General features: G+C 30.4%; 1 protein-coding gene and 1 non-coding gene across 2 annotated transcripts in view; one reads left to right on the top strand and one right to left on the bottom strand.

The window, feature by feature from the left end:
• Toll-6 (Toll-like receptor 6) overlaps positions 1–16,081 on the top strand; it is a 175,193-nt gene that overhangs the window by 14,045 nt on the left and 145,067 nt on the right. The window lies entirely within an intron of this gene.
• TRNAG-GCC (transfer RNA glycine (anticodon GCC)) lies at positions 5,843–5,913 on the bottom strand. Its single transcript has one exon. It is a non-coding gene; the product is annotated as a tRNA-Gly (tRNA).

Here is a 16,081-nt window from a genome sequence, read left to right as displayed (position 1 = left end):
CGTAGGTTATGGATTTGATTTCCATTCGGGGGAATGAATTATTTCAGATTATCAATGTTCCTTTCTTCTGGTAACAAAATAAAGCGTGATGATGTATAATTGTGAATAAAGGAAAAAAAAACATTTGTTGACGTTGATCTCCTAGTGCAGACAGCGTTAGAATGTAATTAAGTTAGTTATGGGTTCGATCCGAAAATTTTCTTTCGAATTTCGGAATGAAGAGAATGGAGTATTTTGACATCAAGTTCTCACAACATATCTTAAGCATAATAAGGCGTGAAACTGATAAAAGAAGAAAAAATATTTCGAATTAGTTTCGCGATTCGAATATGAAATTCAAGACATTCATTGTACATATGTATGTAACAACAGGGCCACAAAAGCGTCAATATTTTCTTAAAATATTTTTAAAATGGCCAAACTAAATTTATTTAAATTGTGCCCCTTGAAGTATGTCGTTACGGAAGGCAGCGAAAACCGTCGTCGACAAATAAAAGGAATTTTATAAAATACGTCGATGCGAATCTAAACAATCACACTTCGAATTTCATTGTTAAGGCGACAGAACGACAAACATCTCAGAACAATGGCCACTCTCTTATATTGTTAAAAATGTTATGTCGAATAAAATAAACTAAGTAAATTGAAAATTTATACATGTACATATTATTATGTTTATTTTTATATACCCTTGTGGGATTATGCCATAAAATCGATCAAAATTGTAAAATTGACTTTTATATATATATTTTATGAGTTGATTATATTTTACTGAATAATTATATATTACTTAATTTTGTTATCATATTTTTGATATGTTTTGGATTTTGTACGATAAGGCGGAAGAGTGGTGGTTTTTACACCAATCCATCTTTTTTTCATCCACTATATGAAAAAAGACTAAAATATTAAAAAAATATTACATTGTATGGGACTCGGACCCTCATTCAATGATAAATATTTTACAATATTCTTTTTCAGCTTTCAAAACTAGAAATATTAAACTTAATTCATAATAGATTAAAATATACAGGATTTTTAAAAATGGCCAAGTTATGAAAAATTAAACTAGAACGCCTAAGAGAGTACTAGACTTACATAGAAAAGTTAATTAATGTGCTACCAAGTGAAAAGTAAATGTAGTTGGATGAAAAAGGCGCTTAACTATGTTTAAAATATAAGCCACATAGAAGCTCTGGTTCTTAATGATAAAAATATTCAATATACAGCGGTATTTACGGTCTTTGTTCCTGTTACCTTCCGGGTCACTAATTTTTGAATCATTATTTTTACATATTCCTCACCATAGACAAAAACAATAAATAGGTCATATATTACACCGTTCTTTTTAATCTCTCTTTTTTAAAGACACTGCATCTTGGGTAACGGAACCTAACGCCGCATTGTGTCTTACAACTTGCATTCCATTCTAAACGGGATGAAACACACATACGTCGCACAAAGCTTACTAAAATTTATATATTGTGTATCGTATTTTTAGTGCCCAAATCTACCTATTTCTAATATTTTAAATAGCATAGATTTAGCAAGATAAGTAATAAACTTAATTTTAAGACACTTTGTGAGATTAACGACAACATCTAATTCATAAATTTTCTTGAGAGTAGGAATAGAATTCCCTACCATTGCTCTTACATAAATTAAGTAGGCCACGATGACACCAATTTTTATTACAGCATGTACGAGTATGTTGGTTACATTATTAAGCTTTGTCGAATACAAAAATAAAGCACAAACGAAGTTGTTGATTTATGTAACAGAAAACATGACGAAGACTTGGTTTCTAATAAAAATTTAATAGGATTGATGATGGAATATATGGGATAGTATAAAACAGAATACCAGAAAACTCCATTGCGCTCGGTGTATTGACACATGTTATTTTCTCTGATGCTCTCATAAAACCTGGCAATCTTATCTCCCTCAACGACTTTTGAATAATATATACTGAGAATAGTGCCTCAGCAATCGTTTCAAAAATATATTTTTATCTTATAAACACATTATTTTATCTATGAAAACTTCAATTTTATCATTCTTCTGTGTTTCTTACGTAGAACGTATGGTGTAAACTGTTTTAAATTAGTTACATTAGTAAAAAAGAAATTAACATACGAGAAAAATTTAAAATAGTATAATTTACTAGTCGACGGAATAAATTCGTAACAAATTATACTTCTTATTATAAATTCTAACATTCACATTATAAATTCTAACATAAAAATTTAAACATGGCATTGATCGATCTGCGATTGTCTTATCTTAGTAATTTTTCCACATTTTTATGTCCCACATGGACCCCTCGAACGGAAACTGAGAATTTAAGCAATGATATCTTCCCAAATCTCTGAACTTTATGTCAACGATATATTACTGTCGCTTCTGACGTATGGACCTCTTATTATATGGCCAGATTCTTTGATTGTTGCTTTAATTATACGCGATAACAACTTATAGGAATCTTATAAGGGTCCAACTTGTTTTTTTATAACTTTTTTATTACTATAGAATTTCTGAATATCAGTAAAAGTATAAGAAACTTTAAAACTCAGTATTTATCCTATCCTATCCTATATCTTATAAAACAAAGTCGCTTTTTGTGTCTGTCTGAACTTTCTAACTCTTCTTCTTCTAAACCACCCAACGGATTTGGATGCGGTTTTCACCATTAGGTCGAATATTTCTCAGGGAAGGTTTATATATAGTTTATTATTTGTAAATTCTTATGTAAATTAACATAAATACGATAAATGTGTATAAAGTCCTACCCACTGAGACACTTTGGCGCATGCGCTGCTTTAATGGTAAGTACTACATGAAAAAAATGTACTGGAGTATTGTACCTCTTAATAAGATCTACAAAAAAGTCCGCGATGGCATATTCATATCTTTTAAGAATAACGTGTAGTGATCATATTTCTGTCTAAAAATAGTAATTTCAATATATTTTTTATTGTGAGGGATATTTTTCCATAATGGTATTAATCCTTATCCTTTAAAATACTTTATTAAATTTCTACGTTAAACGAAGATAAAATTTGCTTTTTAAACTATTTCGAAATTGCGAATAGTTTTAGAGAAAAACGCATTTAATTATTGACACATCACGCCGTTCACACATCAACTGCATCGAGTCAAGTTTCACTTATCCCTTACTCTCAGCATATAAATAAGTATATTAGTTACGTTGGCCATTTAATGTAGATCAAAACTGTCTTTTCTGTTTTTCATTTTAATAAGTACTTTAGAAGTTGTTACAATATCAAAAAATCCTTGCTGCGAAACGCGCCTCGCGACGTTATGCTTATACAAGCGAGTCCGCCGCGCCCGCCTGCCTTACACGCATCGGTGGTTCAGTGGTAGAATGCTCGCCTGCCACGCGGGCAGCCCGGGTTCAATTCCCGGCCGATGCATTCTATTTAATTTTCGTCACAGGCAGCCACGTAGTGCTTGCTTTTCATCAGGGACAGAATACCCTCTTCAGCATTAACCACAAGCTCGAAAAAAAAACCCGCCTGCCTTTATAGCAACGAAGATTTAGATGCGTTTGCACGTATTGGATAATTCGAGTTGAATGTATTATTTAATGTCATTTAACTATCTAAAAATAGTAATTTAAATATATTTTAATAAGTACTTGAAAAGATTAGTAGCACAGATTTAAAATTACGGTACCTAATAAAAAATCCTTGCTGTGTAAAACAATTGGAAAATCCTTATTGAAACTACGAAAATGCGGGTTGCATTAGGGTTTAATTAATTTTCACATTATCTTAAGTGCTTTGCAAATATAATATAAATGAATAATCCAGTAGTAAAAGCGGGCGAAGCCGCAATAGGGTCGCTAGTTGTTTATAAAATAACAGACATGTTGTCGGTAACTTTAATTAAATATCACGAGCTATTGCTCGTCGACTCGACAATAAAGGCCTTACTTGGAATAATTGTGATTTTTTAAATCCCCTCTGGCCCACTCAGGCGCCTCTGATGGCAAGCAATAAACGAGTATTAAACACACAATTTGCTATGTGTTGAAAGAAACTAAGGCCTGCAGGCACTGAATTCCTTAGATTAAAAAATAAATTACCTATACAAAGATCTCTTAACAAATCGAATCCGTTTTTGCTAAAAATAACTATAAAATTATATAGTCTTTAGGAATAAGGTAATGGAAATTATGAAAAGATTGGCTACGTTATTATTTATTTGGCTAGTATTGGAAATAATTCTTTTCTACAAAAATAATTTTGTAGGTACAATATATAATATTTGGGCAGATACAAAGCTATATAATGGTAGCTATTAGCACAGTGTTTGTGTTGCATTGTTAAAAAGAAATTTAGGTATTTTATTGTACAAATGATTCTTTATGAAATTTATAGTATTTTTTAGTAAAATTAATAATTATATGTACCTTATAATGTTGGTGCTATGAGTAAATTACAGAACCTATATGTATAGTATGATAAAAGTTTAAAGGGTTCCGTACCGCAAAATAACAGAAAAGAACTCTTATAGGATCACTTTTTTGTCTGTCTGTTCGTCTGTCAAGAGCATTTATCTCGAGATCGCGTAGATGTATCACGAAAGATTCATATAAAATACGTGCAAATGTCTACCAACTTAAACTTGTCCATTTTTTCAAATTGGTCTTCCCGTTAGCATACAATCCTAAAATTGATCCGACTCGCATTTGACCGGTTATTTTTTTCATCGAATATCATTTCAACCCATGCCCATCATACAACCTAGTTCCATCTGTGTCATAATATAATATCGATACTATTTCTCTCCACATACTGTTCTTAGCTCAGAATTATCGTGCCAGCGCTAACCACCACTTATTATCATTTTATCTGTTCGAAGCGGCTACACTGTTATTATATTCCGGTAAAGGCGCAATGATCACGTCTACCGTGGATTGTGATGTGTAGTTGTGTTATGTTATGTTGGTTTTATTTATTTGTTATTGTTGAAACAAATAGCTTGGAAACGAGGTTGTTTTTAACAAAATAGTATGTTGAGACTTTTTAATAGTAATTTCATGAACGGTTTTTTAGTTACATATTTCGATTATAAAAAGCTTCATGATATATGCCATATGTAGCAGAATAGGCAGAAGAAATTTTGTGCTTAAGACACTCCGTTCTCCATTTTCCGCCGAATTCTTTAGGCGTGTTGAGTGGCGAAACTGAACGCCGCGCTCTGCCTCGACATCAAAACGAAAATATAAAGTATTTAATAATAGTTATTTTTTAAATAAATAGATATATGTATAGCTATAACTGACATACTAAGAGTTTAAATATAGACTTACTAGCGACCCCCTTGCGGCTTCGCCCGCTTTTACTACTGGATTATTCATATAATGTATGTTTGCACTTAAAATAATGTGAAAATTAATTAAACCCTAATGCAACCCGCATTTTCGTAGTTTCAATGAGGATTTTCCAATTGTTTTACACAGCAAGGATTTTTTAGTAGGTACCAAAATCTGTGCTACTAATCTTTTCAAGTACTTATTAAAATATATTTAAATGACTAATTTTAGATAGTTAAATTACTATTTTTAAACGGAAGAAATTATAAACAAAAACCTGCCTACTAATGACTACTACAAAAAATATGAAACCAAATATATCGCGCTGAAGTAAAACATTCAACTCGAATTATCCAATACGTGCAAACGCATCTAAATCTTCGCTGCTATAGAGGCAGGCGGGTTTTTTTTTTCGAGCTTGTGATTAATGCTGAAAAGGGTGTTCTGTCCCTGATGAAAAGGAAGCACGACGTGGCTGCCTGTGAGGAAAATTAAATAGAATGCATCGGCCGGGAATTGAACCCGGGCCGCCCGCGTGGCAGGCGAGCGTTCTACCACTGAACCACCGATGCGTGTAAGGCAGGCGGGCGCGGCGGGCGCGGCGGACGCATGGCGAGTGGCGAGCCGTTTCGCAGCAAGGATTTTTTGATATTGTAACAACTTCTAAAGTACTTATTAAAATAAAAAACAGTAAAAGACAGTTTGGATCTACATTAAATGGCCAACGTAACTAATGTACTTATTTATATGCTGAGAGTAAGGGATAAGTGAAACTTGAGTCGATACAGCTGAAGTGTCAACGGCGTGATGTGTCAACAATTAAATGCGTTTTTCTCCAAAACTTTTCGCAATTTCGAAATTGTGTGAAAAGCAAATTTTATCTTCCTTTAACGTAGAAATTTAATAAAGTATTTTAAAGGATAAGGATTAATACCATTATAGAAAAATATCCCTCACAATAAAAAATATATTGAAATTATTATTTTTAGACAGAAAAATGATCACTACACGTTATTCTTAAAAGATATGAATATGCCATCGCGGACTTTTTTGTAGATCTTATTAAGAGGAACAATACTCCAATACATTTTGTTCATGTAGTACTTACCATCAAAGCAGCGCATGCGCGAAAGTGTCTCAACGGGTATGACTTTATCCATATTTATCGTATTTATGTTAATTTACATAAGAATGTACAAATAATAAACTATATATAAACCTTCTACGAAAAAAACTCGACCTAATGGTGAAAACCGCATAAAAATCCGTTGTGTGGTTTAGAAGAAGAAGAGTTAGAAACAACAGACAGACACGAAAAGCGACTTTGTTTTATAAGATATAGGAAATACGATGGACATAAATATTAGGTATGCACCTATATTCTTCAATATGACTTACTGCTCAACTTTTTAAATATTTTTAAATAAAATATTACTTTAAAACTATAAGTATATTTTATAAGCATTTTTGGAAAAAAATCTGTTTTATAATTTATATAAAATAATAAAATTACAAATACACCAGAGGCACATTTTAAATTTATTTTTGTAACATATTCTGAATAACGGGTTATAATTTAAAAATTCATAACATAAAGAACTGTACGAGATAATATTATTTGCATATAAAAGAGTTCAGCTGTGGTAATAATTTTCATGAAAACTCTAGACAACCTTATAATATCCGGGAAATTCCTTTAACTAAGGAAGAATAACGCTTAGGAGATTACAGTAGCCACTTTAGTTTCATACATGATTTTTGTGCTTCACTATAAAGAATCGTTCTATTTTTTATTTTTTTATCTTACTGTTTTATATAAAAACTTTCGTTTGAGTGATTTTTATAATTTAAATAAAATAAAAAAAATATGCATTAGAAAGTACCTACTCTTTTTAACCGACTTCTGTAAGAAAAGGAGGTTATCAATTCGACTGTTTTTTTTTTTTTTATTTATTTTTTTATGTTTGTTACCTCATAACTTTTGACTGGGTGAACCGATTTTGATAATTTTTTTTTTATTTGAAAGGTGAAGCTTCCCGAATGGTCCCATTTTTTTTTGGTCCATGTCTGACTGAAGTTATTCGTCGGTGCCAAGTAAAACAAACAGGCTTAGTAATTAGATATTGTAGTAAAGGTGTTGTAGCATTAGTTTGACACCGACTTCAAAATTATAAAATCTTTATATAATTATTTTTCACTTTTTAGTTCGTTGTTAGAAGTCGGTTTTTGTTTTTGTTAAAAATTAGTTTATTAGTTTGTTGTTAGAAGTCGGTTTTTGTTTTTGTTAAAAATTAATTTATTTGTGAATGTCAACATTTTTAGGTATTATTTGATAAGAAGCAAAATAAAAAAAATTAACATAACACTGCCATATTTTTGACAATATATATTTTTTTGTGACATAAAACATACACGTTGCTATCCTATCCAGCTAATATTATAAATGTAAAAGTTTGTGAGGATGGATGTTTGTTCCGCTATCACCCAAAAACTACTGAGCAGATTTAGGTGAAACTTTACAGTGACATAGCTTATATATAAGAATAACACATAGTCTATTAGTATATAAGTTTATGTATCATAAATATATAAGTTTAGGAGGCCACCGTATAAGCCGCTTGTTGGCCGCTAGTATAATATTTAAATACTAACAATCTACTGCCTATGGTTGCAAACTTTGTCAGAAGATGAATTAGTTTCACAAGGTTTAGACATTAACTACTTTATATAAAGCTCAGCTTAGCTTCAGCTTTAGTAGATTTGTAAATTTCTTTTATCTCTCTTCCTATCTCTCTCGTGTCGCACAGTGTGCAAATGTACTAACTAAATATATTTTGTGATATTACAGATACTGGAAAAAATATTAAGTATTTTATTTTAAAATAGAATCTATTTGCATTATTAACAAATTAAGTTATAATATTTTTTTTTATTTAATATAAATATATTTTCGTATTTTAAAACGTATTTTCTATTTATATTACTTTAAATTTAAATATAACAAAAAGTTTATTCCACGAAATTCTTTTTTCAGTTATATCTCGCGAAGTTTAAATTAATTTCTTAATTCAACTTCTGTATAGGTACTGTTCTTAAACAATTTATTGTTCCACCAGAGAGTACAGACAGAGAAACTTCATAAGTACTAACTTTGAATATACATCTGAGTTTTCGTTGCTTTTTATATTTAACGCTATACTGAACCACGAAAAGTTTTGCTTAAATTTGTACTCTGTTTCAACTTTGACTATTAGATAAGAAATAAAAAAGTTTGGTTGCTTCGTAGTGATATATTTTACAACTTTATATTAACAGTGTATTAGTTGTATTACTTTATGGTTTATATAACGGTATTGGGCTTCAGTATTTTATCCATCACTTAGGATTATTACTTGAGTTTAAGAGAATTTAATTCTATAAAAAATATAAAGATTTTTATATTCGAATAACCATTTTTTTGTGTTAAATAATTATAATGACTTACTAATTTTATCATTGTTTATATAAAAACTAGGTATATTTCAAAGAAAAAAACACAAAAGCCAATATAAATAGATAGCAGATATGAATTTAACACTTATAAATTTATTTCATTTATTTAAATACATTCTAACATTATTTTCAACATTTGTTTATCAGCTTCAGTAACTAGATAAATAAGGATTGTATTTCAAGTCAAATGTTATTTTTAAATTATTTTTAACATAGAAAACTTACATCTCGTCTAGACTAAATCTTATAAAGCAAACAGCTTCGTTTGCATTTACAGAAACAAATGTTGCCAAAATTTCGCCTTATTGTGGATTTTTCGCCGAATTTTAAATTATGTTAAATAATCGTACAGCTGAAATAAGAGTTTGAGGCCCCTTTTTAACAAGCAGAATTCTAAATGACCTCCACAAGGCATTCTTATATTAATTTTTATTAAGTCTTCATCTTCTTCGGCTTAAAGTTAATCCTCTTTTGCGGTCAAGATTTTGGTATTAAACCTTTTGTAATGAAGTGCCCACTTGGTCCCTCTTGCTTGTATTCTTAGATTATTATTCTTTTTATAAAGAGAAAATGTATTTGTAAAATAAATGAAGTAGAAAAAGAAAATAACTATATTTATTGAATACTAGCGGCCCGCTCGCGGTTTCACCCGCGTGAGCTATGTTATTATTAATTTCTGTCTCCATGACTACGTCCTAGTGACGTCTATGCAAAATTTGAGACTCCTAGCATTTGTAGTAACGAAGTTTCATACAAACATTCGACCCCAAAAACAACCCCTTAGAAGTCGAATATTGCAAATTCCCGTCTTAGCGAGCACCAACGTCCTATAAATAACTCCTATGCAAAATTTGAGATTCCTAGCACATGTAGTTTCTGAGATTTCGTGATGAGTGAAATACATTTAACAGAAGTAGAGCATCAATGTAAATCCAGCAAGATCTACCATAATTACAATTTTTACTTGATTGACTTCTACTATATTATTATTAAATATTGACTTGTCCTTACAATTATGAATGTACGATAGACGCACGTATTGTACGATTCTCTTCAAAATAAATAATAACGCGATGAAAACATATGTAATTATTTTTTGTTTAGTAAACACCGCAAGAACATTTTTTTTGTTTATATTTCGAACCAGGTATATCAATCAATGTTCAAAAAGTTGTATTGTTGAGTGGTTGAACTCTATGCCTGCCTCGTAAGCAAACCGAAGAAGGGAAAATAATAAATATTTAATTTCCTCGAGAGGGCATCGAACCCAAAACCTATCCTGTACAGTTCCACCCTTGTGCCACTGTGTTTCTCTAGTAATTTAATAACCTAATGTGTACCTATAATTTCTAAAAACCAAATATGCAATATTTATTCTCAATTACTAAATTTAACTGATTAAAGGTGATCATTGTAAGGAGGGTTGCCATTAGTTTATGGTTGCCCAATTATAACAATACACACATGACTGCGTAATTAATTTGATGAGTTGTGTATTACGCGTTAACTACTTAATGCGAACTATTGACGTTTCATATATGCCTAAATATATATTATACCAGCATACCGCTATTGTACCTTCGTGGTTTTGCGGGCGAAGCCGCGAGCGGATATAATTCTGTTGGAATTTTACACATTTTTAGCTTTTTAGTTATATTCTCCATAGCTAATAATCTAGTGTTAAGAGACTTCCGTAGGCATTGCGTGTGTAACTTAACACACGTACGTGCTTTGGCCTGTTACCAGAGCAAGCAAATGAAAATACTAAATATTTTATTCCCTAAGTAAGTATTGAACCCATAATCGTCACGTTTATAGTCGCATCCTTGTTTCTATGCGTCCACGATGGCTTCTTGAAAATTCATGCTTGGTACGTTTTATTTAATTTAAGCTTAATAACTAGAATATTTAAGTAGTACGATAATATTCTAACTGCGTTAGCTATTACATTCGCCTGTAACTAATAGTAATAATCTATTGTACTTTTTCCCCTCTTTTTGCATCTTTTCAATGTGTAGATAGAGATATTCTAATAAATGGGTGCTTAGAGACAAATTTTAGGTATTGTCTTTTTGGTTGAGAAACTCAACTTCTAAAATCCTTTCTGAAAATAAAAATGAGGAAGAAGTAGATACTATTACAGTTTCAGTTTTAACTTGATACATTGTCTTGTCTTAAGTAAATAATAATTCGGATGGCCAATTCAAGTCCCGTTGGAATAGAAATTGCCACCGTAAGCACTGATAGGGTTACTCTTTAAGAATTTCCTCCAATATTTCATAGTGTAGTAAATAATTAGACATGGCAATTATCATTGAAAATAAATGTTGATTTATTTATTATGCAAATTATTTATTTATATACTATAGTACAATTTTTGACTGTATACTGTGGTTATCACTTCAATTTTCGCTAAAACTAATGATTGTATTAAAACTATTTTCATATTTTGTTTAAACAGTGTTACATTATATTAGTTTTGGAAGTCCAAGTATTTTATATTCGTGTAATTAAATTATCAGAAACATAATAATTATGCTATATTTTCTTATTTAGTAGTAGTATATTAATAATGTTTTAGATATTATGAAGAAATAACTTTGGTTGGAAACAAAATTATCTGAACAAAAAAATATGCTTATACATGTATGTATATAGTACATACTATTTTACACTGACCATGTCCAGTCGTTATTATGTCTACATTTTTTTTGTAACTCCCGTGTAACACAATAGCCTATGGTCAGCCTTTACGGCTCATTGCGTCTAGACCCATTCCACTTTTGTTCCCAGAAGCGGTGTTAACATAATGTAGTTAACTTTATAAAACTCTGATATTTTACAATACTTTCTTATTCTTATTTTAGTCACATGTGCCAATTTTAAATGTTGCTATATTTTTAGTTGTTCTTGTAAACATCTATATATATAAAATCGAAGGGTCACTCACTCATCACGAAATTTCAGAAACTACAAGTGCTAGGAATCTTAAATGTTGCATAGGAGTTACTTATAGGACGTAGGTGCTCGCTAAGACGGGAATTTGCAATATTCGACTTCTAAGGGGTTGTTTTTGGGGTTGAAAGTTTGTATGAAACTTCGTTACTACAAATGCTAGGAGTCTCAAATTTTGCATGGACGTCACTTATAGGACGTAGGTACTCATGGAGACAGAAATTGATAGTAACGTAGTTCACGCGGGCGAAGCTGTGGGCGGGCCGCTAGTTATTAATAATTCTACGTGCTAGAGTTATAAAAGGATAGTGAAATAATAGAACTTATTTATTATATAACTTTCTATGCTTTAGAAAATATTTGAAGTATTTTTCACAGTCTCTGCATGAACATATTTAGTATCTCAATAACGAAGTTTCTTAACCCTAGGTTCCAAGGTTCCCTCTGCCTACCCTGTTTATGTGTAGAATACAGCGTGAAACAAAATAACAAATATTTAATCCTATTCATATTTAAATAACGAAAAACTAGTAACAACGAACATATTAATATTATTTTTCACGTTTTCAACAGAAACAAAAATAGTGTGGTTCAATTGAGGTTGTTTTATCAGTTGCGAATTCGATTGACGCTTCCACGCGAGTAATCGGTTTAAGAGACTATTATTTGAATTCGGCGCATTTCGGATTAATTAATGAATGAAAAGGGTCCGAGTTACTCATTTTGTATGGATTGAAATCCCTATGTAATCAATCGCCAGTTTTACAGTGGCTTGAATGAAATCAAATTTAACAATTTTACATATGAAACGTTTGTTAGACCGTCATTTTGAGTTTAAAACGTATGTATTTCGTGTTTTACATTTTTGCCAATCATTTCAAAATTGTGTCGTGGTCTAAAGAAAAATTAAAAAAATTACTAGGTTTCAAAGTGTAAATCAAGGACGTAGGTTCGAATACTATACTTAAAATTTAGGAGTTTTTTGTGAATGAATTAAGCGCCTGATACGGAAAAATTGATATAGAAATTTAATAAGAAAAGACTGTAATAAAATATTGATTTATCATAAAGTAGACGTTATTTAATAGCTTATTTTATAGAAAACATATTTTTTTCTTTTTTTATTTTGTATCTTTGAAATAAATAAATAAATAAAATATACAAGACGAGCATACATTAGCTACACAGTTATGCAGTACAGTTAATTAGACTTGAACATTATCTCACCGTGCAAGGAAGTAAGCCATATAAAGTTATAGGTTTTTTAATATGCTACATGATACTATAGCTCAACACTTTAAGCTAAGCTGCCATACAAGGTGAGATCCAAGTTTTATGATAATCATAACCGTTACACTTCAGGCGTGTGAAGCCAACCAGGCAAATATTTTGTAAGTCTTCCTACATTTTGTACGGACGTAGCATACATTTTTGTTCCTTTGTAATATACTCGTATTTGCTTATTTATTTTTATATGTTTTTGGGTTTTAGTTGACAAAACTGAATAACTCCTTTTTCGCACAGTGTATGTAGATAACGTCCTTTATGACAAATATTTCTTAAATTTATTTCTTGGAAAAGATTTTACTGTGGGTCAATACTTTCTTGAAGGCCTATTTGGTTGAATATTTATTATAAAATATTTAATTTTTTATTTATCTAAATAAAAAAAAAGTTTTAGCTTCCATGACTTAACTTGCAAAATATTTGTTTAACTACAAAGCGAAGATCGAATACCCTATAAATTATAGGAGTTGCGTGAGGATAAAAAAAAACTATACGATAGTCAGTCGAGTTTCAAATTGAATGCACAATAAACGTGTGCAACGGACAGCGTTAATTAGACACGTCTCAACTGCCACTGCACTTTTATATCTCGAAATTGATTTTGTTTAAGTTTTCACTCAGTCGAATGAAAACTTTGTTTTGTGTTAATATTATTAATGAAATATTTACCTATGATAAAAATCATAGGTCACTTTAAAATTTATTATATAAATATTATCATTTTATACAAAGTAACTAATATTCTTAATACTTATCAATGAATCGTTCATATCATAGATATGTAAATGTATACAATTCTTACCAAAAACTGTCAACATTACGCGAGACCTACGTCTTTACGTCTCCTCTTTCAAATAACGAATAATAAAAAATTTTCAAAATAAAATATTATCAAGAAAAACACACTAAAAGATAAGATTCTAATAGGTAAAAACACAAATGTGAATATAATCTTCCTACCTGACCATAACTCTTAGTGTTTGCCTCCCAACGCTTCCGCCTACTGCAAGTACGAGTATACGCGATTACCGTAAAAATTAACTGGTTGGTAGCGCATAAGCAATGTTACTTGTAGACGGGGATTTTGCATCTAATGAGCATAACACCGCATAAAGACAACTTAGTGTGAGATACACGCGCAAATAGCGCTGTTTTGCTTGTAATGGGAGTTTTAGTAATATTTTCCTTCGCATACCTGTTCTATAATATGTAAACTGAATATCTTTTGAATATAGTCTTATATGGAATTGTTTTGTTTGGTTTTTTTTATATATGTCCATCATTTATTTCCTTCTTTTTTTTGTATTTGACTTTTTCATACAATATTTCTCATTCACCAGCTGTATCCCACATATAACAGAGTAAGTAAAGAAAATATAAATGGGGAGATATGAAAATATAAATAAATAATAATTAATTACTTCGATTGGGGATTGAACCCGCAACCATCGCTAACAGTAACACTCTTGTGACGGCCTCGACCGCAAAAATATTTCTAAGTACATATTAATATTAATCTTTAGATTTGTTAAATTTCGCTATAGGCACTAAAGCAGTTATACAGACATCCTATTTTGTTAACTCGTTAAACCATGAAGGCGTTAGCACACAACACCATTAAATTTGTATATATGGTTATACTATTCAAATATATGTTAAAATTAAAATGGCTACCAAAATTCACTGCAAAACAAATTAAGTTTCGTTTAACAGAGCTTAGTGCAGCAAACGTTTAATCCCTCGCATCTAAGTTGAGTCGTTACATGGAAAGAGGACACGCAGTGCGGTAGCGGAAGGGCGCACACGGACTTACGTTTCATGTATTCTGAGAGAACGGCCAGTAGAACAGGAGCAGGAATAATTATGTGAGAAGTAAATATAACTTAAAATATGTGCCTATATTTTACTTGCCTACATAAATGATTAAAAACGATATAAATACTTAAACAAAAATTATGAAAGTACTGTTTTGAGAGAATTTTCGTATGTAATTAGAATTACATTCAATATGAATATTATTAATTTAAATTAGTTATTTATTACTTATTTTAACCGACATAGTACTTCTCCCTACTCTATTACAGGTCGGTACAAGAAAACACAGCAAAATAAATCATCTAGAAAAATATTTATTAAGAACTTACCTAATAATATATATAGTAAACAGTATTTTGCCCAAAGTAATTGACAAATTACTCTCTCGTTGACATCATTTGATAGTCTCTACAATAAAAGAACTTTCTAGTGATTTTCATACAAACCTACAACTTATCACATAAACGAATGTTTACCTAAAGTATATTTATTTTTTCTTGTAACTTTATCTTCAAGAAAAACAACCTGTCATAAAAAGTCATATAAAATATTGGCAAAGTTATTCGTCTACGAAAGACTGTTGCAAGATTTTCTTACCTTGCCTAGTTCATTTTCATTTAATTTGACGTGCGATATAGATATTGGCAATATATCTTGATAAATTACCTAATTGTACCTAAATTAAAGTACGGACTGACGTAAAAACGATTTATTACTTTCGTATCTAAATATTTGATACAAACTTTCAAACAAAGTAAGCTATGTAAGTATTTTTATATACGAGCAAAAAATATAGGTTTAGTTTCGTTGTTTCTTTTCTTTTAATAGTATTATGTTTTATTTTGTTCTTTATAGTTATCTACGAATTTCAATATCATAAAGATTTTAATTAAATAAGAATTAAGGCTTTTGAAAAAGTTCAAGTAAGTATATTCATAGAAAGTTAAATTCAGATAAATATTTGCTTATATGAAATGACTCGAATAATCATTAAAACAAAATCTCACCTTAGTCCTAGCAATATCATATTAATTTTAGTTCAAGATTAAAACATATCTATGAATACGCAAAAATGTAAGATAAAAGTAAGTGTATCGCACGTTATAACACTAAAGAAGCCAATCGAGTTTATTTTTATCTCAGAAATTCACGATTCGTTTCCTATTCATACACTGGAGGGGTTTTTTAACT

Source organism: Heliconius melpomene, chromosome 18, assembly GCF_056956725.1.
Source record: "Heliconius melpomene rosina isolate 202511_hmr_F chromosome 18, ASM5695672v1, whole genome shotgun sequence".
Taxonomy (NCBI): Eukaryota; Metazoa; Arthropoda; class Insecta; order Lepidoptera; family Nymphalidae; genus Heliconius; species Heliconius melpomene.
Note: the sequence above shows the minus strand (reverse complement) of the source record. Positions and strands in the feature narration are given on the sequence as shown.